The following is a 23497-nucleotide window of genomic DNA, read 5'->3' as shown; positions in this document are numbered from 1 at the left end:
TCCTGGGTCACATAACTAAACATGATGACCGATTCATGTCTCCACAGTCCAACCCCCACAATCCCGAAATGAATACAATGTTTATAACAGCGGCTAATTAGTACGAGGAATAGAGACAAAGTTACAGGCACATATCGGGCTGAAAGTGTGACTTGATCTGCAAATAAAAGAGTAGAAATAGAGATATTTAGCCACAGCTATTTCTCCTAGTGGTCTTCTCCCTTGAGGCCATGTCATTTTTAATGTCACTCGGGCCACCGGTGGACTCGTTCAACTCTACGCTTTCCAGAAGAGCCTCTTTCCTCCACCGTCGGACACTCCAAGTGACAGCGTGTCATGGCGTTAATTGTGCCGTGGGTTTCGGGGATGAGAGCTGACAGGAGTGTCCGTGGTGCTCGTCCGCTGGATACTCTGGCCTGGCACGCACAGAGAGATGTTTCCTCTCGCTGTTCACTGGTGGAGCTCCCGCTGCAGGAGGAACTGACTCTGAGACCAGGCCCGCATTGTGCTGAATAATTCAGATGCTTTCAGAGGAGAGTAAGATGAGCTGATGGTGCTCCAGTGAGCGGGACCCTTCCGGTCTAGCGCCGTTTAGACTAAACTCACGCAGCGAGACGAGACCCACGGCCCTAACTCAACGGTAGTTGTGTGTCTCCAGGAGAGGTGAGGGAGGGGGCAATGGCTTTCTGTCTGTGTACCGTGCTGTGTCTAATATATAAAAACCATTAGGCCTTGTGTCTGCTGTTTACGTATATTCACATCAACTACAACAGGGAGACATTTGTTTTGACAAACACAGGCAGTATATTGGAAAAATATGGAAATATGTGTCTTGGATTGATAAGACAGTGAAATGCATCTGTTTTGGGGAGCGGGAAAAGCCGCTGAGGGCTCAATTAATGTGCCAGTGTTTCCCTGTGTTACTTAGCACCCTGCGACCTGCAATTCACACAGACAGCAAACAACAACAGTCAAATCAGCCAGGGGCGATTAAACAGTCTCCATCCAAGGCCATAAAACACAGAGAGAGAGAGAGAGAGAGAGAGAGAGAGAGAGAGAGAGAGAGAGAGAGAGAGAGAGAGAGAGAGAGAGAGAGAGAGAGAGAGAGAGAGACAGAGGGTGTGTGTGTGTGTGTGTGTGTGTGTGTGTGTGTGTGTGTGTGTGTGTGTGTGTGTGTGTGTGTGTGTGTGTGTGTGTGTGTGTGTGTGTGTGTGTGTGTGTGTGTGTGTGTGTGTGTGTGTGTGTGTGTGTGTGTGTGTGTGTGTGTGTGTGAGGAAGGAGGAAGGGAGAGGAAGAGAGAGAGAGAGAGAGAGAGAGAGAGAGAGAGAGAGAGAGAGAGAGAGAGAGAGAGAGAGAGAGTGTGTGTGTGTGTGTGTGTGTGTGTGTGTGTGTGTGTGTGTGTGTGTGTGTGTGTGTGTGTGTGTGTGTGTGTGTGTGTGTGTGTGAGTGTGAGTGTGTGTGTGTGTGTGTGTGTGTGTGTGTGTGTGTGTGTGTGTGTGTGTGTGTGTGTGTGTGTGTGTGTGTGAAGGAGGGTGTGTGAGAGAAGAGAGAGGAGAGAGAGAGAGAGGAGAGAGAGAGAGAGAGAGAGAGAGAGAGAGAGAGAGAGAGGGAGAGAGAGAGAGAGGAAGGAGGGAGAGAGCGAGAGAGTGTACATGGGCACTCTCTTACCCTGCGACTCAATTGAGCAAAAACATGCCGGCCGCGATAAACCCAGGCTGTTATAGCAGACATAAATGTACACTAAAACAGCTATGTGCATTAGACCTCGTTGTTGTTGTTGTACACTATTTCCATTCTACAGACACGTCTGTTCTCTCTAGAACTGGCCTCCTCCAGGACCCATAAGAGGATTCTCTCTCTCTTTCTCTTTCTCTGTCATATAACATGTACTCATACAGATACACATTTGGCTCGTGGTTGGTATAAATATAGGTGGAGAAAAAACCTCTGAAGAGGTTTTATCCTCTGTTTCTCTAAAAACACCCTTCAGAGTAGATAAAAGCCTCACCACGGCTGACAATTACCCTTCCACTGGGGCCAAGGACAGCTCGCCTCGTCAAGAGAGAGAGAGTAGGTTCCCTTTCAGAAACCACAAATGCAATCCAATCGTTATATTTTCCGGTTACTGACCAAGGAGGACAGATGAAAAGATCAACGTCAATTACTGTAATCACCCTCTATCCGCATACTTCTTCATCCCAGATCCACTTGACTAAGTTACATTGTCCAACTCTATGGACTGTGGTTTATTTAAGGGCCATTTTGATCGGGAGGAGTTCGGGGAGGTCAAGGGTGGTATTTGAAACAAATCATTGTAAACTGTATTTCATTTGTTCATGTTTTGTGTCTTATAAACGTACATTGTGGCGATAACATAATACAAATCTGTTTTCAAAAGGCCTTTGGAACATCTTGGTATTCATACAATATTATTTTGGAGACCTCGGTTTTTATTGAAATATTCAGCCTTAGTCAAGTCCTGAGGTGCAGTACACATTCATTTAAGAGTCTAGACTACTAATAAATATATTCAAGTTTTAATACAGTAGAAAATGCATATGTTCCGTAACACCCATTCCAGAATTGCCCACCACAATCACTACCAGCATGAGATGATCCTGATTGGAGAGCATCTGAATGATCTGGAAAGCAGAGTACTGAAGCCAGAAGTCAGAGGGGAGGGGTGGAGAGGTGAGGGGGGTGAGTGGGTCCAGACTGCCTGGTGACTCTACCAATATCTTCCAGCCTCCTAAATCGATTCCAGTATAGACGTTGCTACCTTCAGGCGGCACAACTTTAATTCCATCTGTGATACCCGCTTCCCCCCGTTCATCCCTCCACCCCCGTTCATCCCTCCACCCCCGTTCATCCCTCCACCCCCGTTCATCCCTCCACCCCCATTCATCCCTCCATCCCCCGTTCATCCCTCCACCCCCGTTCATCCCTCCATCCCCCGTTCATCCCTCCACCCCGTTCATCCCTCCATCCCCCCCGTTCATCCCTCCACCCCCGTTCATCCCTCCATCCCCCGTTCATCCCTCCATCCCCCTGTTCATCCCTCCACCCCCGTTCATCCCTCCATCCCCCCGTTCATCCCTCCATCCCCCGTTCATCCCTCCATCCCCCCGTTCATCCCTCCACCCCCGTTCATCCCTCCATCCCCCGTTCATCCCTCCACCCCCGTTCATCCCTCCATCCCCCGTTCATCCCTCCACCCCCGTTCATCCCTCCATCCCCCGTTCATCCCTCCATCCCCCGTTCATCCCTCCATCCCCCCGTTCATCCCTCCACCCCCGTTCATCCCTCCACCCCCGTTCATCCCTCCATCCCCCCGTTCATCCCTCCATCCCCCGTTCATCCCTCCACCCCCGTTCATCCCTCCACCCCCGTTCATCCCTCCATCCCCCGTTCATCCCTCCATCCCCCGTTCATCCCTCCACCCCCGTTCATCCCTCCATCCCCCGTTCATCCCTCCACCCCCGTTCATCCCTCCACCCCCGTTCATCCCTCCATCCCCCGTTCATCCCTCCACCCCCCGTTCATCCCTCCATCCCCCGTTCATCCCTCCATCCCCCGTTCATCCCTCCACCCCCGTTCATCCCTCCACCCCCGTTCATCCCTCCATCCCCACGTTCATCCCTCCATCCCCCGTTCATCCCTCCACCCCCGTTCATCCCTCCACCCCCCGTTCATCCCTCCACCCCCCGTTCATCCCTCCACCCCACCGTTCACCCCCCCTGCCCACCAATTGATTCCAGAAGCCTTTCTTGCACCCAATTAGGCTGTGCTGTACCGATCCTGGGAAACTCCTTTTAATGACTGCATAGTAGAGTCAATGATAATCTCTCTTTCTCATTCCCTCCATCCTCCTCTGTCTCTCCATCCATCTCTTGACAACAGCTACAGCCGACAGTACTCTAGCATTAATGTGCATTCATTGATCAATCAGCCTGCCTGCCAGTGGTGCTGGGTGATATAATGCAAGGTGGAAAATCACAATAGACTATTGTAGCTGGGGAAAATCCAATTTCAGAGAAGTGTAATCCTACTGACAGACCTTATTTACAAACTGCACACGATTTCCTCAGTTCTCTAAGGCAGTGAGGGTGGAGTGCCTTCCTGCACAGGGGATGGGAAAAATAGTGGAGAAAAGAAAGGAGGGAGAAAAGATACACAACTTAGTCCCACTGCCTTTTCAAAAGAGTCATAGCAGTCAGGTACTCATCAGCCAATGTGACTGGAAATCACCCACCCACAGGCTCTGACCCTGGTCCTCTGGGAGCCCTCTCCTTATAGATGTCTGTCTGTCAGTCAGCTGTGAGTGACAGGAGGAGGTCTGGGGCACGTTTCCACTTTCCTTAATGTCACTTCCTAGAGACAGACACGCCTGGAGGGGAAACCTGAGGACTTGAGAAACATGCTTAAGAGATGTAAATACCTTGACCTGCATTAAAGGGTTTGTGGCTGAACTGCCCTTTTTTGGGGAATCCTGATTGGTCAGATGAAATACTACTGAGTATGAATGAACTATAAGCCTACAGAGGGTTAGAACTGATTCCTGTCTGTTCTATGTGAAATCAACACAATTTTCACACACTTCGTTATTTGTGAATCTCAGTTTCAAGGGCTGGCTGTGAAACTTATGTTAAAGTACGAGGCGAGTCAGGGACAGATGGTGTTCGAGTGACAGCGCTGGTCCTTCGTTAGACAGCCAGCAGGACCAGCCTTCGTGCTCCTCATTCCTGTTTTTAATGATGTTAACAAGGCAGTGAGAGGCGGACCATTTGTTTTTGCCTCGCAGGAAGGCAGGTAGTGGTCTGGGCCCCATCTGACAGCACACCACTGGATCCACACACACAGAGCCCTGTCAGGGCCATGTCAGACTGAGACGCTCCAGTTAGTACCTGCTTCCGTAATTACACTAATTAGACTCTCTCCACACACAACACTGCCTTCCCACCACATACTAATCCCTGTCGATCACAAAGCACCCTTTATGTCAGTCGCTCTCCTCTCTCGCTATTGCTCTCGTTCTCTCTCCCTCCTAGGATCCATCCAACAGTACATTGAATCACTGCGTATACAATGACACAGCACACTCATGGCTGGTGGAAGATATCTGAAACCGTGGCACTGATTTCCTCTATAACAATTTGGGTTGGGGACAGTGTGTATGTATGAGACCCTAGACCCATCAGCATCGTATGGATGACTGGTGCCTGAGGAAAACCACTTAGAATGTTGTCCACAAACTTCCATACTACACACACCATATTGTTCTCTCTCTTCCCTGTCCCCTCCTCTCTATTTCTCTCTCACACAAACACAACCAGTCAGAGAGTGAGGGTAGAGCCATTACTAAATTGTTTACAGCTAAGGGTCAAGTTTGTTCTGTCAATCATGGCAAGTGCCAATGAGCCCTGGCAGCTAGGAATCATGGGGCACTTGTAAAGAAACATTGCTGGCTCTCTCTCTCTCTCTCTCTCTCTCTCTCTCTCTCTCTCTCTCTCTCTCTCTCTCTCTCTCTCTCTCTCTCTCTCTCTCGACAGGCAGGTCTCTGGATCTCTCATTCCTTGCTGGTGGTGGTGAGCTTAACGTGGATTCCTGTCACTCAGGATTACTGACACAAATTGGTGCATTGAAACACTTTACAGAGAAACCCCATGGTCCTGACACTTCACAGAGAAACCCCAGGGACCTGCTGCATTCAAACACTTTCCAGAGAAACCCCAATGTCCTCAGAACCATTCTGGCAGGGCACAATCCCAATCCATCATTGACCATGGAAGACTACACAAGCCATTTGTAGGCAAGTAGGCAGGTATTTTCCTGTCATTGTAATCCTTGGGCGGTCCAGGATGGAAAAAGGCTTTCGGGGTAAACTTAAACGGCTAAAACCAGATATAAAGTATGTAGAAAAGATAATGGACCTGTATATTCTTAAATAATATAATCTTTGAGAGCAAAACATGTCTCAAATAAAAGCTACACAGTAGGGGCAGGGTAGCCTATTGGACTAGTAACCGGAAGGTTGCAAATTCAAACCCCCGAGCTGACAAGGTACAAATCTGTCGTTCTGCCCCTGAACAGGCAGTTAACCCACTGTTCCTAGGCCGTCATTGAAAATAAGAATTTATTCTTAACTTACTTGCCTAGTTAAATAAAGGTAAAATAACAAAATAAAATAAAGAGAGAATTGAAAATTCCCAAAACAATGAATTTAGCAGTATTCATTTTGCTACTTTGTTTGAGCAAAAGAACACAGACTTAGCACTGAAAAAATGTCTAGAATTGCAGGAAACTAACTTTAAAACTGGTGAATGTTCTCTCAGGTGCATGGCAAAATGTGAAGAATTGCAGGAAATTTGCTTTAAAAATGCAAAAATGTATCTCGGCTCAATGGAGAAATTTGTAGAATGGCGGGGATCCATAAAGATGGCGGCCCCAATGCACTTAGCACAAATGTCTCGTTTGCTAAGTTCGCCATATTGTACATTGCCATTAGGCTACTATTTATTTGTATAGGCATTAGCACCGTATACATGATCCCAAGGCACAAGCAAACCTGTACAGGGACATGGCTGCTCTGACCTGCCTAGGGGATCGGTGTTGACTGAGTCCCAGGCTCTAATCTCAGGCCTCTTCAGGACAGGTTGAACTCCCACTTCATCCCCCTCTCTTATTGGTCTCTTCAGACAGTCCAACTCCAAACATTGCTGAGGCCCATGCTGAATGATCTGACAAATGTACACCGCCATGATATATTGGCCCACACTATCCAATCGATGACTGTCTAATTAAAACTAATTTATCATTGTAAGCTGCCGAATCTAAACCCGATTCATATATCAATACACCAAGATAGAGTAGGCAATAACATACGGATAAATTGTCACCTTTAAGAAAAGAGGTCCAAAAAATGAGAAGGGTGTATAACAGAAGGGGAGAAGAGAGACGACAAAAGACAAAAGTAGAGGTACGTGTTTATGAGATTGACAGACCGTGTGGAGGGTGAAGGCATCAGAATGCTTCAGTTTGGCTGGCCAAACGATTGTGGTCGCATACTCCCTTAAAAGACAGAGAAAAAGCAGCAGTAGTACTGTTTGTCCATTTTGAGTTGCCGTAGGCAGTATACACTTCTTCAAAATAGTCTGAATTTATCGAAGAATACTCAAGAAATCTGTCATAAATTGATGTTTTTTCAGAGATCGTAGTAGCGCAATTTTACATCCAACTAAGATGTTTGGTGCAGTATTTCTCAGTGAAAAAATGTGGATGAAAATGAGTTGTTTCTCGTTGAATGACAACAAAGACTTTATTGAAGAATCCCGACTGTTCACCAACTAAGGGGTCTGGACTCCGGCTTCGGCTTGCTTCCAGAAATATGTTTGTGTGCCCGAAACACCCTCACGGAAGTCCATATCGAACATAAATGTCACAAAATGTTGTCATAATATATGCACAAACTCTTCCAAACTGTTTCTAGGAAGCATGAGGAATGCTGTGACTGGCTGCTGGTACCAACAACACGCAAAGCCCAGCATGATGCCAGAGGAACAGCGATGCCCTCACACCCCCGACACACACAACCCCAACCCTCTGGCCCCCTAATGAAATATATATGAGCTGATTCCCTGTTTGTCATCATTTATTCAACTTTAGCGTGACGACTCCATTTTGTTGCTCCCTGCCTACAGACAGAAGCTAAAACAAGAGGCTCCCGCGTTGAGGTCTGTTCAACGCTGGTCCGACCAATCTGATTCCACACTCCAAGACTGCTTCCATCACGTGGACTGGGATATGTTTCGTATTGCGTCAAACAACAACATTGACGAATACGCTGATTCGGTGAGCGAGTTCATTAGAACGTGCGTTGAAGATATCGTTCCCATAGCAACGATTAAAACATTCCCAAACCAGAAACCACTGCTTTTAATCAGGGCAAGGTGACCGGAAACATGACCGAATACAAACAGTGTAGCTATTCCCTCCGCAAGGCAATCAAACAAGCTAAGCGTCAGTATAGAGACAAAGTAGAATCGCAATTCAACGGCTCAGACACAAGAGGTATGTGGCAGGGTCTACAGTCAATCACGGATTACAAAAAGAAAACCCAAGCAGACTAAATAACTTTTTTGCCCGCTTTGAGGACAATACAGTGCCACTGACACGGCCCGCAACCAAAACATGCGGACTCTCCTTCACTGCAGCCGAGGTGAGTAAAACATTTAAACGTGTTAACCCTCGCAAGGCTGCAGGCCCAGACGGCATCCCCAGCCGCGCCCTCAGAGCATGCGCAGACCAGCTGGCTGGTGTGTTTATGGACATATTCAATCAATCCTTATCCCAGTCTGCTGTTCCCACATGCTTCAAGAGGGCCACCATTGTTCCTGTTCCCAAGAAAGCTAAGGTAACTGAACTAAATGACTGTAGCACTCACTTCCGTCATCATGAAGTGCTTTGAGAGACTAGTCAAGGACCATATCACCTCCACCCTACCTGACACCCTAGACTCAATCCAATTTGTTTACCGCCCAAATAGGTCCACAGACGATGCAATCTCAACCACACTGCACACTGCCCTAACCTATCTGGACAAGAGGAATACTTATGTGAGAATGCTGTTCATCGACTACAGCTCAGCATTTAACACCATAGATAGTACCCTCCAAACTCGTCGTCAAGCTCGAGACCCCGGGTCTCGACCCCGCCCTGTGCCACTGGGTACTGGACTTCCTGACGGGTCGCCCCCAGGTGGTGAGGGTAGGTAACAACATCTCCACCCCGCTGATCCTCAACACTGGGGCCCCAAAAGGGTGCGTTCTGAGCCCTCTCCTGTACTCCCTGTTCACCCACGACTGTGTGGCCACGCATGCCTCCAACTCAATCATCAAGTTTGCGGACGACACAACAGTGGTAGGCTTGATTACCAACAACGACGAGACGGCCTACAGGGAGGAGGTGAGGGCCCTCGGAGTGTGGTGTCAGGAAAATAACCTCACACTCAACGTCAACAAAACTGAGGAGATGATTGTGGACTTCAGGAAACAGCAGAGGGAACACCCCCCTATCCACATCGATGGGACAGTAGTGGAGAGGGTAGTAAGTTTTAAGTTCCTCGGCGTACACATCACAGACAAACTGAATTGGTCCACCCACACAGACAGCATCGTGAAGAAGGCGCAGCAGCGCCTCTTCAACCTCAGGAGGCTGAAGAAATTTGTCTTGTCACCAAAAGCACTCACAAACTTCTACAGATGCACAATCGAGAGCATCCTGTCGGGCTGTATCACCGCCTGGTACGGCAACTGCTCCGCCCACAACCGTAAGGCTCTCCAGAGGGTAATGAGGTCTGCACAACGCATCACTGGGGGCAAACTACCTGCCCTCCAGGACACCTACACCACCCGATGTCACAGGAAGGCCATAAAGATCATCAAGGACAACAACCACCCGAGCCACTGCCTGTTTACCCCGCTATCATCCAGAAGGCGAGGTCAGTACAGGTGCATCAAAGCTGGGACCGAGAGACTGAAAAACAGCTTCTATCTCAAGGCCATCAGACTGTTAAACAGCCACCACTTACATTGAGTGGCTGCTGCCAACACACTGACTCAACTCCAGCCACTTTAATAATGGGAATTGATGGGAACTGATGTAAAATATATCACTAGCCACTTTAAACAATGCTACTTAATATAATGTTTACATACCCTACATTATTCATCTCATATGTATACGTATATACTGTACTCTATATCATCTACTGCATCTTTATGTAATACATGTATCACTAGCCACTTTAAACTATGCCACTTTGTTTACATACCCTACATTACCCATCTCATATGTATATACTGTACTCGATACCATCTACTGTATCTTGCCTATGCTGCTCTGTACCATCACTCATTCATATATCTTTATGTACATATTCTTTATCCCCTTACACTTGTGTGTATAAGGTAGTAGTTTTGGAATTGTTAGTTAGATTACTTGTTGGTTATTACTGCATTGTCGGAACTAGAAGCACAAGCATTTCGCTACACTCGCATTAACATCTGCTAACCATGTGTATGTGACAAATACATTTGATGTGTGTGTGTGTGTGTGTGTGTGTGTGTGTGTGTGTGTGTGTGTGTGTGTGTGTGTGTGTGTGTGTGTGTGTGTGTGTGTGTGTGTGTGTGTGTGTGTGTGTGTGTGTGTGTGTGTGTGTGTGTGTGTGTGTGTGTGTGTGTGTGTGTGTGTGTGTGCGTGCGCACGTGAAGTAAAGCGTGTGCGGTGTGAGAGTGGGAAGATGAGCAGTGTAGGTGCAAGAACACAGTAAGATGACGCATTCGGAGCGCAAGAAAGGATTGAGTGAGGAGAGAGTGTGGCTAAGCAATAGAAAGTGAACAAGGGAAAGGTGGAGGAGGGAATAGAAGGTGGATCTCAGTGGAGCATGAAATGAGTGCTTGAACGGCGGTACCTGGTGGTAGATAGTTAGAGCGCTGTGCTGTCTGGGATTCACCTGGCACTCTGATTCCCTCACACACACTGCAGCATGGGCAGGTCTACCCTGCTCTCCCCCCTGTCCCCCTCCCACGTTCTAGTTTAACATTCTACCCCCATATCTTTCTCTATCTCCTTCCACTCTCTCTCCTTTCACACTCTCTCTCTAACCTTTTCTACACTCTCCCTTTGTGATGTTTTCGACACAGCCATTCTCCCCTCCCTCTGTTTCCTCCCTCTACCCCTCGCTCCCCCCTTCCCCTGTCTGCTGCCACTTCCTGTCACCTTATCTGGGTGCGTGTCTGTCGGAGGTGGCAGCAGGCGCCTGGTGGTGAGGTGGCAAGCCAGGCCGACTTCTATGGGATATCATCCATCCGTCAATAAACCTCTCCCGGCTGAATGGATCTGTTGCAGCTCAGAGCTGAGCCACAGGCCCCTCTTAAAGCCAGTGAGCAGCCGTCACTCAAGAAAGGCAGCCGCAATGCTAGGGAGAGACAGACAGCCGCATAATGACAGCAAGGTCAGGTTGAGCTGAACAAGAGGAGTGCCAAGAGTACGTAATGATTTACGCTAGAGAGGGAGAGGTATTTGTGTACTCAAAGTCATCTCTCTCTCCCACTCCCTCCTTCTCTCCCAGTCTCTCCCTCCCTCCCCCAGAGGTAGGGGGTGGCAGTGGGGGTTAGAGGTGTGGAGGGAATTTGCTATACGTGCAGTAAGGGAACAGAGGATGAATGCTTCAAGTGGTTTATAGAAGCTTTACAGGGTTAGGGTTAGTGAGAGGGGGAAGTGGCTAGAGGTGAAGGTGTAGCATGGGTCTCAGATAGAGGTGTATGGGGTGTTAGGGTGGTGGTGGTGGCTAAGGCCCAGCATTACTCAGCTGCCTGCACATTTCTGGGGCCCCGGTGAAAGTTGTCTCTGTGAGAGAGAGAGAGAGAGAGAGAGAGAGAGAGAGAGAGAGAGAGAGAGAGAGAGAGAGAGAGAGAGAGAGAGAGTCTGGGGATGGAGGTGGCAGAAGGGGGTCGGGGGGGGGGGCAGCACTGCTGACTGATGGGCCATGCTGGAGACTGTTTATGTTGGCCTGCTAATACAGTGAGCACCATTCTGTAGGGTCAGAGGCATGTTCCATACTGAGAGAGGGTGAGAGAGAGAGGAGAGAGGGGGCAAAACCAGAGAACCAGAGATATGGGCTACCCACTATGGGGGGGGGGGCTGTAGAAGTGAAAGTAGCAAAAAAGTAAGAACTGGAAATCACAAGCGTCTGGATTAACATTAAATTGAATCACTTATCAGTCCGGGGAGGAATTGATAAACATTTGATCTGATATGAAGACAGCGCCCAGTACTTACATTGTATTTTCCACAGATGCAGTGACAAATGTAAGGTCACAATGCTTATTGTCTCACCACTGAGCACATCCAGCAACGCTGAAGCTATATGCACAGCAGGAATAGGAGAAACTGCACTAAATGAAGACCATTGCCCAACACTGACTGACTACTTGTAAAACACTAATGACAGCCTTCTTAGGCCATTTTGCAGGTAGCCTAAATATTCAAATGGTTGTAAACAGTCAGAGGACACATCACAGTATCAGAACCACATGAGTGTTGTGTCCTGCAGCTGCCCGGTCCCCACCCACAGACAGACACATTTACATTCAATTTGAGTCATTTAGCAGACACTCTTATCAGAGCAACTTACAGTTACAACAACCACATGTCACAGTCATAGTAAGCTAAAACAAAAAGGCCCGTTTCCCAGAAGAGCTCTCTCTGTCACCCCTCCTGCTGTGGTGGCAACACACTTCTGAACACCCTGACAAACTGGGGACGGTCCCCCACCCTGGTGACATCATGAACACCTTCACACACACACTACGACACATACAATACGTGCATAAAAATGGACACACACTCAAGACACATGCACAAAAACACATATGCACGTATGAAATCACGCAGTTCTATCCACACCCATGCTTGCATTACCTCTGCGGGGCGACGGTGGCTGTGAATTGAGAACAACACCCTTCTCCGCTCCACACTTTGTTTGCCTCTAACAATGTCCAAGCGCTTTCCAAGACAAATCCAGGAAGTTGACCTTTTCAGAAGTTTAAATCTGGATCAAACCCGATCTGTTCCGCCTCCTCCCTCATCGCTTGAACAGCTCAGTCATCTCACAGGGAGAAAGAAAGAAAAAAATATAGAAAGAGAGGAAAAAGGGAATAAAATCCATTGAATCCTTTGATTGTGTTTAAAGCAGAGTCAACTTCAGTGCTGTGAAGTAGTGTTGAGGGAACAAGTGTGGCAGGAGAGGAAATAGCAGTTTTTAAGCATTGTGTTGCACTGTGCAGAGTAGTTGGTCTCTTTTAAGATGGTGTTACAGCGTCTCTTGTTGCCTTGTAATGTCATGTAAGGTGTGAACGTCGCAGTTATGTTGTGAAGAGCTGCTCCTCTCACCCCGGGCCTCTCTCTAGACGAGCAATGTGTTTACAACACTTGCACAGTGGAAGGATTCTGAACATTGATTCAACCTGACACTCTGGAACACTAATGAACACAGATTCAACCTGACACTCTGAAACACTAACATCCACGCACAAGCACACACACACACACACACACACACACACACACACACACACACACACACACACACACACACACACACACACACACACACACACACACACACACACACACACACACACACACACACACACACACACACACACACACACACACACACACACACACACACACACACACACACACACACACACACACACACGTCTGTACTGAGACAACAGCTGCCAGCTCATCATCTTACAGTACACAAAGGAACAACTAGTCCCTTGTGTAACCCCATGACTCTCACTGTTGCCAACAGAGCCAGACACATGGACTTCAGATGTACCAGGTGTACAACTGCAGCAAGTATCTCTGGATAGCCTGTTCCCAGGTAGGAAACATTACAATGGCAGAGCAACTTCTGGACTTTCTGTTCAGTAACTCACAGCTTTAAAATGGGTTTCTATTGGGGATTTCTCAGAGCTATTGGCCTGGTAGATCTTCCTGTGTGAGTGAGTCTCTTCAGTCCCGCGGACCAGAGAGAAGGGGGCCAGGGGGGAGTGGGCTGGGGAGGAGGGCGATATAAACAGGGGCAGGACTTTACAGAACACCCAACATCCCCACATTAGTTTCAGCATGGCTCAGATGCGTTGGGGCTGTTCGGGCATAGCAGCACAGTTTAAATAATGGAGGTAAAAAACATCAAAACAGAAGCTCCAGGTGTCCTCCTCCTCCATTACTATCTCTCCCCCCTCAGCCCCACAGTCAGGAGTGGCTCCCCCACCGCCCCCGGCCTGACACACGTACGCACCGACATACACACACACAGCCAACTCCCTAGTGGGAGTAGGCCTCGACATGAATATTGCATCCGGCAGGCAGGACTCAGGGAGAAAGTGGGTCTGGAAAGTGACTTAGGTAGTCAGACTCTGGCCCATTTGGGACACAGCAGGGGTGAGGAACGGGAGAAGAGGAGGGGGAGGGGGAGAGGGGGAATGAGATGGCGCTGAGAGGGGAGGGCATGTAGGTAGACAGAGGTGAGGGTATTAGGGGCAAATTGTGAGACCACCTGTCATTACTGTCTCTCTCGTCCATATTTCTCTCTCTCGCCCCTCCACTCTCTGCCTCTCTATAATAAATAAACAATTCTGTGCTTGTTCCCCTTGCCTCTACAGTACACCATTTTCTACCCGATACTAACAACTGGCATGATTACATCACTCAGCCTGTGCTCCTTCTCCGCCGGGCGACACATTCACAGTGCTTTAGCTTTAGCTGGCTGAATTCCTTCTGTGCCGCTGTTCCCTCTACATGAGAGCACTGAGGCCTCTGTGTCTGCAAACTCTGGCCCCGCTGTGTGTGATATTTTGTGAGTGTATATATGTGTGTTTTGCATGGAGCTCGGCACCACAGGGCGAGTGGGCACAGTCAAGGCTGGTTTAAGTGGGAAACAGAAAAGGAACCAACAGTATGACACTGTGACACCACTCTGTGTTCAACGTTGCTTACTTTGAGTAGAGTGTGAACCGTACAGGAGTTAAAGGGTTAACTCCCTTCAGTGTTTCATCCAAGGAGCTCTGCCGCAAAGGAGCTGGACTATCAAATCCAGGACAAACCCCATAGCACAACTCCAAAGATAAAAGGATTGTCTTCATTTTCAAATCGGTAGCTATACAATGTGATTCTTTGCATGCTTGTGTGTGTGTGTGTGTGTGTGTGTGTGTGTGTGTGTGTGTGTGTGTGTGTGTGTGTGTGTGTGTGTGTGTGTGTGTGTGTGTGTGTGTGTGTGTGTGTGTGTGTGTGTGTGTGTGTGTGTGTGTGTGTGTGTGTGTGTGTGTGTGTGTGTGTGTGTGTGTGTGTGTGTGTGTGTGTACTACAGACAGGTGTGAGGTCCCAGTTCACATCAGGAGAGGAGAGGGTTTCGCAGGATATTCAGGGCATTCGTCATATCGCGCTGATGTTTCGTGGGTTCCGTTAATCCCGGGTTCTTAGAAAGGAACACAGCTGGGATGGGATACAGGGATGTTTTTCACTTTTACACAACAAAGTGAAACAAACCCCACTCACCAACTCCACACACCAACCCACACATACTGTTGATCACTCCAGTCACTAACACAGACAAAGAAACACACATGCATGAAACACGCCAGTACACACACACACACACACACACACACACACACACACACACACACACACACACACACACACACACACACACACACACACACACACACACACACACACACACACACACACACACACACACACACACACACACACACACACACACACACACACAAACCCTTAACAGTCTTTTCGGGCACACGGGTGGAACATAAACACTTTCTACACCTAGACATGCACGCAGAGTAATCCTTCACAGGAAGCGTTAAAGACAGTTTAACCCCTGCCCTCTTGGTACCAATAGTTAGAGGGTGAACAGAGATTTGAACATGGGGAACAGAACAAACAATCTCCTTCACAGCCATGCAGCCCCCAGACAAACTCACCTCTACTCAACCAAATGTAAACAGTACCATGCACGGCTGTTGCTGCTTTGGCTCAGTCCCAAATAGCACCCTATTTCTACGTAGTAAGGACGTTTGGCCAGAGCCATGCTATACTGAACAAAAATATAAACGCAACATGCAGCAATTTCAACTATTTTACTGAGTTATAGTTCATAAGGAAATCAGTCAATTGAAAAAAATGCATTAGGCCCTAATCTATGCATTTCATCTATGTTTTTCCCCACAAAAGGGATTTATTACAGACAGAAATACTCCTCAGTTTCATCAGCTATCCAGGTGGTTGGTCTCAGGTGAAGAAGTTGGATGTGGAGGTCCTGGGCTGACGTGGTTACACGTGGTCTGCGGTTGTGAGGCCAAATTCTCAAAAACAACATTGGAGGAGGCTTATGGTAGAGAAACTAATATTACATTCTGTGGCAACAGCTATGGTGGACATTTCTGCAATCAGCATGCCATTTGCACGGTCCCTCAAAACTTGAGACATCTGTGGCATTGTGTTGTGTAACAAAACTGCACATTTTAGAGTGGCCTTTTATTGTCTCCAGCACAAGGTCCACCTGTGTAATAATCATGCTGTTTAATCAGCTTCTTGATATACCACACATGTCAGGTAGATGGATAATCTTGGCAAAGGAGAAATGCTCACCAATAGGAATGTAAAAAAAATGTGCACACAAAATGTTAGAGAGATACGCTTTTTGTGCATATGGAACATATCTGGGATCTTTTATTTCAGCTCATGAAACATGGGACCAACAATTTGTTGCATATGGGGCATACAACAATCTCAGCTCTGTAGATTTTGAGACAGAATCAATAGATCATTATTCTGGTATTGCCCCCATGTAGCTTGTTTCTGGTCTCAGGTTCAGGAATGGTTATAAAATCACAGGCACTTCAAATTAACCTTAAAAGTGTTGGGCGATTTGGAAAGCCATAGTCGAAGAAATAATACTTCTAGGAAAAGTTTTCATCTTTAGCTCACTATCTGTGAATAATATACGATTAGAAAGTTTTTCAAATTATGTAAAATATTATAGCACAATTGAAAAATATATGGTACATGGAAACCAAACATGTTGATAGATGGGATTCGCTGAGAGTGGCTGAGATGTTTAGGATTAAAGAGCTTATGTTCGGTAATACATTGTTGTTATGTGACTGCTTGCAGTTGAAGTCGGAAGTTTACATTCACATTAGCCAAATACGTTAAAATGAAGTTTTTCGCAATTCCTGATATTTAATCCCAGAAAGAAATTCCCTGTTTTAGGTCAGTTAGGATCACCACTTTATTTTAAGAATGTGAAATGTCAGAATAACCATAGAGATAATTATTTATTTCAGCTTTTATTTCTTTCATCATATTCCCAGTGGGTCAGAAGTTTACATACACTCAATTAGTATTTGGTAGCATTGCCTTTAAATTGTTTAACTTTGGTAAAACGTTAAATGTAGCCTTCCACAAGCTTCCCACAATAAGTTGGGTGAATTTTGGCCCATTGCTCCTGACAGAGCTGGTGTAACTGAGTCAGGTTTGTAGGCCTCCTTAATCACACACACTTTTTCAGTTATGTCAACACATTTTCTATGGGATTGAGGTCAGGGGATTGTGATGGCCACTTCAATACCTTGACTTTGTTGTCCTTAAGCCATTTTGCCACAACATTGGAAGTATGCATGGAGTCATTGTCCATTTGGAAGAACCATTTGCCACCAATCTTTAACTTCCTGACTGATGTCTTGAGATGTTGCTTCAATATATCCACATAATTTTCCTCCCTCATGATTCCACCCTCTATTTTCCTCCCTCCTCCCTCTATTTTGTGAAGCGCACCATTCCCTCCTGCAGCAAAGCACCCCCACATGATGCTGCCACCGCTGTGCTTCACGGTTGGGATGGTGTTCTTCGGCTTGCAAGGCTCCGCTTTTTTCCTCCAAACATAATGAAGAACATTATGGCCGAACAGTTCTATTTTTGTTTCTTCAGACCAGAGGACATTTCTCCAAAAAGTACAATCTTTGTCCCCATGTGCAGTTGCAAACCGTAGTCTGGCTTTTTTATGGCGGTTTTGGAGCAGTGGCTTTTTCCTTGATGAGCGGCTTTTCAGGTTATGTCGATATAAGACTTGTTTTTACTGTGGATATAGATACTTTTGTACCTGTTTCCTCCAGCATCTTCACAAGGTCCTTTGCTGTTGTTCTGGGATTGATTTGCACTTTTCACACCAAAGTACATTCATCTCTAGGAGACAGCACGCACATCCTTCCTGAGCGGTTTGACAGCTGCGTGGTCCCATGGTGTTTATACTTGGGTACTATTGTTTGTACAGATGAACGTGGTACCGTTTGGAAATTGTTTCCAAGGATGAACCAGACTTGTGGGTTTCCAATTGTTTTTCTGAAGTCTTGGCTGATTTATTTGGATTTTTCCATGATGTCAAGCAAAAAGGCACTGAGTTTGAAGGTAGGCCTTGAAATACATCCACAGGTACACCTCCAATTGACTCAAATTATGTTCATTAGCTTATCAGAAGCTTCTAAAGCCATGACATCATTTTCTGGAATTTTCCAAGCTGTTTAAAGACACAGTCAACTCAGTGTATGTAAACCTCTGACCCACTGGAATTGTGATACAGTGAATTATAAATGAAATAATCTGTCTGTAAACAATATTTGGAAAAATTACTTGTGACATGCACAAAGTAGACTTGCCAAAACTAGTTTGTTAACAAGAAATTTGTTGTGTTTGAGTTCTAATGACTCCAACCTAAGTGTATGTAAACTTCCAACTTCAACTGTATATAAAAGTACCATGTATCTAAAATATGTATGCAAAATATATATGGAAGATATATATGGAAACTGCATGTATATGTACCAGAAAAGCTGTAAAAAGGGAAAGATATTTGTCCTCCAAAGAGCGGGAGTGATGGAGGGGTTAATTTTTTATATATATACTATATATATATATATATAAAGATATATAATATATATATATACTATATTTAAAATGTATACTATATATATACATATATAAATATGAATATTAACCCCTCCATCACTCCCCCTCTTCGGAGGACAAATATCTTTCCTTTTTTACAGATTTGTCCTCCATAGGGGTTAATTTGCTTATATATACTATATATAAATATATAGTATATATTTAAAAAATCTCTTAAAACAATATGAAAAAATATGAAAAATAATATAAAAATTATGAATAATGATATTTTGATATATTATAATGATATATAGATGAATAGGCATAAACTACAAGAATGTTTCATTTCACTAAAGCAACGTTTCCCTGGGGACCCCATGCCGTGCAGGTTTGGGCTTTTTGCCTTAACACTACACAGCTGATTCAAATTATCAAAGCTTGATGATTAGCTGATTATTTGAAGCTGCTGTGTAGTGCTAGGGAAAAAACTAAAATGTCCACCTCTTGGGGTCCCCAGGACCGAGTCTGTTCCCTTTAGTGCAGGGTTTCCAATGAGTAAGATGGCGCCGATAGACATGGTTGCCTGGTTCCTGTATCCTAAGCGAATTTGCAGTATTTAAAAAATATATATATTTGTCACTTTATTAGCTCCAAAGTTTTTTTGCATTATTACATACAGCTGACAAGAACTTTTGGAAATTAGAGCGATGGTAACTCAACCAGAATTACGACTTTCCTGAATTGGATCTTTTGTTCGTACCCCCCAAGGCAATTCCACTTATTCAGAGACTGCTCCAAGATGCGGCCAGCAAAGAAGAGTTATTCGGAGTGGACTTTTAGTATGATTCAGGAGGAGTGCATACCATCCACCTCTTCCGAGTATATTACTTGCTTATGTTCAGTCCCTGGACAATAAAGTAGACGAGCTCAGGGTGAGGATCTCCTTCCAGAGAGACATCAGGGACTGTAACAACTCTGTTTCTGGCTCTCTCCAGATATACTGTCCCCATCCATACAGCCAGCTAGGTTCTCAGTACCTCTCTCTCTCTCTCTCTCTCTCTCTCTTTTATATATATATATATATAGTTGGTGATTTATTTAGAATTCAAGGGACGCTTAACCATCATGGCTACCACAGTATTCTGCAGCGATACGCAATCCCATCTGGTTTGCGTTTACAGGGACTATCATTTGTTTTTCAACAGGCCAACGACCTAACACACCTCCAGGCTGTGTAAGGGCTATTTGACCAAGAAGGAGAGTGATGGAGAGCTGCATCAGATGACCTGGAACTCAAACACCCGAACTCAACCCAAGTGAAATGGTTTAGAATGAGTTGGACCACAGAGTGAAGGGAAAGCAGCCAACAAGTTTTCAGCATATGTGGGAACTCCTTTAAGACTGTTGAAAAAGCATTCCAGATTAAACTGGTTGAGAGAATGCCAAGAGTGTGCAAAGCTGTCATCAAGGCAAAGGGTGGCTTCTTTGAAGAATCTCAAATATAAAATATATTTTGATTTATTTAACACTTTTTTGCTCACTACATGATTCCATATGTGTTATTTCATAGTGATGATGTCGTCACTATTATTCCACAATATTACTGCACTGTTGGAGCTAGGAATACAAGCATTTCGCTACACTGCAATAACACCGGCTAAATATGTGTATGCAACCAATACAATTTGATTTGATTAGTGAATTGAATTCCACCGCGGTAGCTCAACATACTCACTTTAAATCCAATAACAGACAATATAGATTTTATCCAGTTGCTTTGACACCCGTGGACAAAGAAAATCGAATGAAAATTGAGAAGGCAAGGGATCAACCCAGATGCGAGTCAGTGATCGATGAAGAGGTGGTGTAAAATGAACAAGATTAAATGGATCAGAGTATGATTATCAACCCATGAGCAGACTTTACGAGCCATGCTGGGTGTTCATCCATGTTTGTTCACGTGATGTATGATTTGCGAGTGTGTGTGTGTGTGTGTATATCTTTGTGCCCACCTGCATGTATGTGTGTATACTGTATGTTTGAGTTTGATCGTGTGCTCAGTTTATCAATGCGTATCTGCGTGCGCACCAGTTCATGTTTGCGGGGCCTCAACACAAAGAGTTAACGTGAATAATAGTGATGTGCGGGTTGACTCAGTCCCCATGGTTATATCCCCCGGGCAGAGGGGTTTAGGGTCATTGTGTGACTGAAGGGCGGGCGAGTGGCTTTAAAAAAATTATAAATATATAAAATGTATAATTATTGTGCAATTTATATAAGAGAACATTTTTTGGTAGGCTATCTGGTATTAGTGCGTAAACCTAAGCTTTAGGGCTTAACTGTAGGCCAAATAGCATACACAGCCAATCACCAAAAAATGCTTTTGGGAAAGGGCAGAAAAGTTTACATCAATTCACTGAGGTGGCGGTGGTCGGCGTCACCGGTCTTCTAGCCATCGTTAATAATACACTTTTCTTTTTCCATTTGTTTTTTCTTGTTTTCCTACACACCTGGTTTTCATTTCCCTTGTTAATTGTTGTGTATTTAACCCATGTCTTTGTGTGGAATTGTTTGTTGTAAGTGCTTGTACACATGTTTACTGGTGCGCGTCGGGTTTTGTACCCATGTTGGTTATTTCTTTATGCCGTTGGTTTTGCAATGAACCTTTTTGGGATAGGGGGCAGCATTTTAACTTTTGAATGAATAGCGTGCCCAGAGTGAACTGCCTCCTACTCTGTCCCAGATGCTAATATATGCATATTATTATTAGTATTGGATAGAAAACACTCTGAAGTTTCTAAAACTGTTTGAATCCAACCAGGAAGTGGGACATCTGAGGTTTATAGTTTTGCAAAGCTTGGCCTACCGAATACACATTGAGATATGGATGAGGTTGCACTTCCTAGGGCTTCCACTAGATGTCAACCGTATTTAGAAACTGGTTTGAGGATTCTACTATAAAGGAGGAGTTCATGTGACCTCTTTGAGTCAGTGGTCTGGCAGAGAGCCTTGGTCTCATGACGCGCGCTCCCAACAGAGTTACTTCTCGTTCCAGTGATTTTCTGAAGACAAACGAATTCTCCGGGTTGGAACATTATTGATGTTTTATGTTAAAAACATCCTAAAGATTGATTCCATACATCGTTTGACATGTTTCTAAAGGACTGTAACGGAACTGTTCGAGTTTTTGTCTGGATGAAGTGCCTGCACCTCATGAAGATGGATTACTGGGCTGAACACGCTAACAACAAGTGGCTATTTGGACATAAATTAGGGAATTTTATGGAACAAATCAGTCATTTATTGTCGAACTGGGATTCTTGGGAGTGCCTTCTGATGAAGATCATCAAAGGTAAGTGAATATTTATGGTGTTGTTTCTAACTTTGTTGATTCCAAAATGACAGATATTCCTCTGGCTGTTTTGGGTTCTGAGCTCTGTTCTCAGATTATGCTTTTTCCGTTAACTTTTTTTGAATTCTGACACAGCGGTTGCATTAAGGAGTGCATTAAGGAGAAGTCTATCTTTAATTCTGTGAAAAACACTTTTATCTTTTATCTGTCACGACTCCTGCCAAAGTCGGCTCCCCTGCCTGTTCGGGTGGTGCTCATCGTCACCTGCCTACTAGCCGCCATGATCCCTTTTTCTTTTTGGTTAGTTTTGTCTCATTTGTTACACCTGTTCCTATTCTGTGTGTGCTTGATTTGCTTCCCTATTTAGCGCGTGGAACCCGCCCCTTTGTTGTGCGGGATTATTTTGATGTTCACGTTGTGTCGTTGGTGTTTGTGCTCTGGACCATTTACCCGTTGTTTCGGGTTGGTCAGTGTTTGCGTCCTGCGCATTTACTTTTGGTGCAGCATTAAATTTGCATCTTTCCCCTGGACCTCTCTGCTCTCTGCGCCTGATTCCTCTCTACACACCCCGCCAGCCGTGACAGAATCCCGCACCTGTACAATGGAATCAGCAGGAGCCATGCGCATTCCCTCTGAATATGCTGATTTGGCTATCGCCTACTGTAAGAAGAAGGCGACCCAATTACCACCCCATCGTCGAGGGGACTGCACGATAAACCTCCTGGAGAACGCTGCACTTCCTAGGAGTCACTTGTACCCATTGTCCCAAGAGGAGACAGTGGCTATGGAGACATATGTCACTGAATCTCTGGGGCAGGGGTACATTCGGCCGTCCACGTCACCCGTCTCCTCAAGCTTCTTTTTTTGTGAAGAAGAAGGAGGGAGGTCTGCATTCGTGCATTGATTATAGAGGTCTAAATTCAATCACAGTGTGGTTTAGTTACCCACAACCTCTCATCGCTACGGCGGTGGAATCATTTCACGGGGAGCATTTCTTCACAAAACTGGAACTGTGGAGTGCTTACAACCTGGTGCGTATCCGGGAGGGAGACGAGTGTAAGACGGCTTTTAGTACTACCTCAGGGCATTATGAGTACCTCGTCATGCCGTACGGGTTGATGAATGCTCCATCAGTCTTCCAATCCTTTGTAGATGAGATTTTCAGGCACCTGCACGGGCAGGGTGTAGTGGTGTATATTGATGACATTCTGATATATACACGCTCCGAGCATGTGTCCCGAGTGAGCAGGGTGCTTGGTCGTCTATTGGAGCATGACCTGTACCTCAAGGCAGAGAAATGCCTGTACTTCCAACAGTCTGTCTCCTTCCTAGGGTACCACATTTCCGCCTCAGGGGTGGAAATGGAGAGTGACCGCATTTCAGCTGTAATTGGCCGACTCCCACCACGGTAAAGGAGGTGCAGTGGTTTCTAGGGTTTGACAATTACTACCGGAGGTTTATCCGAGGGCTCAGTTTACCTCGGCTCCCGTGCTGGCCCATCCGGATCCCTCTTTGGCATTCATCGTGGAGGTGGATGCGTCTGAGGCTGGGATAGGAGCCGCCAAAGCTCCACCCCTGTGCCTTCTTCTCAAGGAAGCTCAGCCC

General features: G+C 45.8%; 1 protein-coding gene across 2 annotated transcripts in view; it reads right to left on the bottom strand.

The window, feature by feature from the left end:
- The window catches only part of sulf2b (sulfatase 2b), a 189951-nt gene that overhangs the window by 154725 nt on the left and 11729 nt on the right, over positions 1-23497 (bottom strand). The window contains exon 1 of one of the 2 annotated variants that reach the window (XM_046343784.1): positions 12481-12628. The exons of the other annotated variant lie outside the window; for it this stretch is intronic. The gene's annotated coding sequence lies outside the window, so the exon portion shown is untranslated. Of the gene's footprint in view, positions 1-12480; positions 12629-23497 lie in introns of those variants that run through there. 2 annotated transcript variants of the gene reach the window in all.

This window comes from Oncorhynchus gorbuscha, linkage group LG03, assembly GCF_021184085.1.
Source record: "Oncorhynchus gorbuscha isolate QuinsamMale2020 ecotype Even-year linkage group LG03, OgorEven_v1.0, whole genome shotgun sequence".
Taxonomy (NCBI): domain Eukaryota; kingdom Metazoa; phylum Chordata; class Actinopteri; order Salmoniformes; family Salmonidae; genus Oncorhynchus; species Oncorhynchus gorbuscha.
Note: the sequence above shows the minus strand (reverse complement) of the source record. Positions and strands in the feature narration are given on the sequence as shown.